This window comes from Sinocyclocheilus rhinocerous, unplaced genomic scaffold (assembly GCF_001515625.1).
Source record: "Sinocyclocheilus rhinocerous isolate Xijiao unplaced genomic scaffold, SAMN03320098_v1.1 scaffold3292, whole genome shotgun sequence".
NCBI classification, from domain to species: Eukaryota; Metazoa; Chordata; class Actinopteri; order Cypriniformes; family Cyprinidae; genus Sinocyclocheilus; species Sinocyclocheilus rhinocerous.
In genome coordinates this window covers 50,716-55,066 of record NW_015662922.1, presented here as the reverse complement: position 1 = coordinate 55,066, position 4,351 = coordinate 50,716, and the positions used below count along the sequence as shown (strand labels likewise).

The 4,351-nt window shown below is 31.8% G+C and overlaps 1 protein-coding gene across 1 annotated transcript in view; it reads left to right on the top strand.

The window, feature by feature from the left end:
* The first annotated feature begins 607 nt into the window (after positions 1–607).
* Positions 608–4,351, top strand: part of LOC107728334 (peroxisome proliferator-activated receptor alpha-like) — a 48,766-nt gene continuing 45,022 nt past the window's right edge. Inside the window, exon 1 of the mRNA XM_016538474.1 lies at positions 608–676. The gene's annotated coding sequence lies outside the window, so the exon portion shown is untranslated. The remainder of the gene's footprint in view (positions 677–4,351) is intronic.

Here is a 4,351-nt window from a genome sequence, read left to right as displayed (position 1 = left end):
TCCAGGGTCACACACACACACACACACACACACACACATTCTGGATGAAAAATGGTTGTAGTTGTGATTTCGACAGAGATTTACCCTTTTTGTCACCATTTTATTGTTTTTACATTGCTTTTTCTATATATTAAATATTTGCATTGCATTATAATCATCACTGTTTTGGTCTTGCAGAGATTTGTGTCTATGTTCTATAACTGAATTGCATTTGTCTTGTGTTTTTATTCTCTTCACTACAGCATCGCATCACATCGCATACTAACTGTCATTGTTTAAGCTGGATGTTGGCGAGATGATGAGTGTACAGTATGCGCACTGCATGCACTGAATATTACTGTATAATGCAGTCCAACCATTCAATCTGTCCTCGGCGTTCCCGTCAGGGGGCGTGTCCTGCGCTCTGATTGGCCGTGCGCTGAGGTGTGTCGGGGGGTGTGCTCGTGCGTCCGCATGATCATCTGTGCGTCATGACGCCGTTTCCGGGCGGCGCGCGAGAGCTACGGCTGCAGTTTGACAGCGGCGGAGGTGCGCGACGAGTGTCGGCGGAGATTATGTGTTTATAGAAATGATATAAATGCTCTTTCGCTGCAGTGATCGCGCTGACAGCACCGCCATCGGCTCACTGACGCCTCGACGCGCGATGTTTGGCGAGCGCTGGCTGCTGCGCTTGAAGGTGACTAGGTGTTTGTGTTTGTCAGAATCAGTGTTGTTGTGTGAACTGAAGATCACATCCTGCACTCCCTCATACTGCTCTATTCTATTCTATTCTATTCTGTTCTATTCTATTCTACTCTATTCTGTTCTGTTCTACTCTATTCTTCTAATCTATTCTGTTCTACTCTATTCTGTTCTGTTCTATTTTATTCTGTTCTGTTATTCTATTCTGTTCTACTCTATTCTGTTCTTCTAATCTATTCTGTTCTGTTCTATTTTATTCTGTTCTGTTATTCTAGTCTGTTCTGTTCTACTCTATTCTGTTCTGTTCTGTTCTGTTCTACTCTATTCTTCTAATCTATTCTATTCTACTCTATTCTGTTCTGTTCTGTTCTACTCTATTCTTCTAATCTATTCTGTTCTAATCTATTCTGTTCTGTTCTACTCTATTCTGTTCTGTTCTTCTATTCTATTCTATTTTATTCTCAGTTGTTTAACGTTCATTTCTGCTTTATGTCCTATTCTAGTTTGCTCTGTTACTCTGTATTTGTGTTTTAATCTATTAAATCTATGCATTTTCTTATATTTATTGTTGTATATTTTATATTGTATATTACATTGTTTTATTAATATTACATAATAATATTGATAATAATGTGTTTTACTATTTCTTTAGTTCTTTTCATAGAATATGCAATATTTTGTGACATGATATGTTTTTATATATATGCTATATTATATTTTATTAATAGGCTAGTGTATGTATATTTCTTTTGCTATTTCTTTAGTTCTTTTTGTAGAATATTGTCTTAATCTATTAGATGCTATTAGATTTTTAGATTTCTTATATTTATTTTTATATATTTTATTATAAATATTGCATTACATTTATTCATATATATAATTTTTTATATTATAATATTATATACTACATTGTATTTTATTAATATTACATACTATATTTACGTTTCTTATATTTACTATTTATTGTCATGGAATATTATGTCCTTAATCTATTAGATGATATTAGATTTCTAATATTTATTGTTATTTATTATACTATATATTTATTATAATATGAATTACACTATATTTACTCATATTGTATATATATATTGTTATTTTTATACTATTCTTATTCATATTTATTTAATTATTTTTCCTATTTCTTTAGTTCTTTTCGTGGAATGTTATGTTCTTAAATGCTATTAGATTTCTTATATTTATTGTTATACATTTATTATATTATAAATTACATTACATTTATTCATATTATATATTAAATTTATTTTATTTGTATACTATATTTATCCATATTTATTTAATTATTTTTCCTATTTCTTTAGTTATTTTCATAGAATATTATATTTATGAGCAGGTGTACAGAGAATTAGTGTCTTAACAACATGCAGGATTTGATTTGTCCCAGTGTCTTTCATCATGCCTGGTGGTTTTCTGGTTGTGATCTGTAGTTTTAGATCATGTGGTTATAGATTGACAGAGCCTCACGTGCTGTGACTGACCAGAGCTTGTGTCATCACACAGCAGTTTTCTAACACTAACCAGGCTTTTCTGAGCACATCAGATGGTTTTGTTAAAATGTTGCCTTCTGGGTTTGAGAAGAGAAGAGATTTTTGCTCCTGTGGTGAAAGAGAGTTACATAATATCACCGGTGTAGTTACTGTGTGTCCATTACACTGCTGTAGCAGCTCAGTATGACATTGTTTGAGTCTTAATCACTTTCTGGAATTGTGGATTTTTGACATGTTAATTCCATGGTATGCGCTGACTACTATTGAGTACTATAAACTTTCATATCACATTATTAATATTAATAATGAATTAATAAACAATATTAATATTAGTAGACAACAAGTGAAAACAAGACAATTTTGTCAACCAGACTGTTTAAATTTGTAGGTTAATCTGTTAAAGGGGTCATATGATGCTATTTTAAAGATCATTATTTTGTGTATTTGGTGTAACAGAATATGTTGACATGCTTTAATGTTCAAAAAACACATTATTTTCCAAATACTGTACATTATTGTAGGTCCTCTATGCCCCGCCTCTCTCAAACGCTTTGTTTTCAACAAAGCCCCCTCCTTTGACAAGCGCAGTCTGCTCTGATTGGCCAGCTGACCCAGTGCATTGTCAGTCTTGTACTCTTCTAGGTTCAAAAAACTGTCGTCCATAAAATGCGTTGCACAAATTCGAAAATCTGGGTTGTGCTGTTCTGTTGTAAATAAATCTTAACCAATGATTCCTAATTGCATCTACTTCCGGAACTTCCAACTTCCTATTGGCCTACTTCCGGAAGGCCAAATAAAGTGCTTTTGCTTTCGCACTGAATCACAGCGTCTCCCTGACATGCTGCATCAACACTACTGCTGTTCCTGAAACCACGCCTTCTTTCTTTGCGTGCACATTTGGGCGGCATTATGCTAATATTTCCACATAGTGAGGTAGATATGTGGGGGCGTGTTAGAACGAGCCGTTTTAGGTAGGCGTGGCTGACTCTTAACTTTTATAAAGAATATCTCTTTGGATTTGAGACTTTAGTCTTTGCTACTTTACAGATCTTCTTTATGCACCAAGAGCTTGTAACACTCCAAAGAGAAAGGAAAACTTGAAATCGCATCATATGACCCCTTTAATCTGTGTTTAATTGTAGGTTCATGACAAAAAAGTCACATATCACTCAAAAAAAAAAAAAACACAAATAAAAAATAAATAAATAAATAAATAATCAATAGTAATGATACTTTTGCATAAAGACTAGTATGTAGCCTATTTTGAGTACAATTAAAATTTAATTATTTTTATTTTATTTATATTATTATTTTAATTTTTTAAGCTGTAAATAAAAAAAAAACTAAAGGATTATTAGAGTACATTTTACAGTCTTTAACTAAAACTAAAACCATAGCAAAAAAGATTTTCAATTGCTTTAAATAAATTACACTTTAAAATAAAATAAAACCTATTTAAAAACTAATTTTAACAGTTTAACTTGAAGTACTAAAATAAGTAAAACTAAAACTGAAAAAAAAAAAATCTAGACATTTAAAATAAAATAAAAAAAATAGCAAAAACACAACAAGATTACTAAAAATTTAAGTAGAAATAAAATCAAATCAGAAAATATAAAATGTTTTTCAAATGCTTTATTCAGAATATTAATGAAAAGTATAATAGTATCTCAATGACACTAAAATAACACTCCTTTCTACTTCAAAAAGTGTTATTTGCCATTCCTTTGTAATTTATTGTAAAATGTATTAGTAGTTTCTGAGTGAAAATCATTTCTACCAATTTGTTTTTCAATGTAGGTTTTTTTCCCTTGGTTGCTGTTGCATTCTTTGACTATATTATGTAAATACCATGATATATGAATCTGGCAATAAGATTCAAATTCCTGTGGAATTACCATCACATACCATTAATGTACCATGTTACCACCGTATGTATGCATAGTTTAATACAAAGGGTGGAAAGCCAATCACACAGAGTTCATTTGTCATTTAAAAACATGAGATGCAGTGGGATGGGGAAAAAACACCGCCATAAAGTCTCGATATATGTTTTTTTCAAAGTTGAACTTGCATTAATTTTACATGGCTTTCTAAACATGCGGCTCCTTTGTGCGAGATGCGAGTGCAACGGTGATAGATGTCCCTCTAGAAAATTTGCG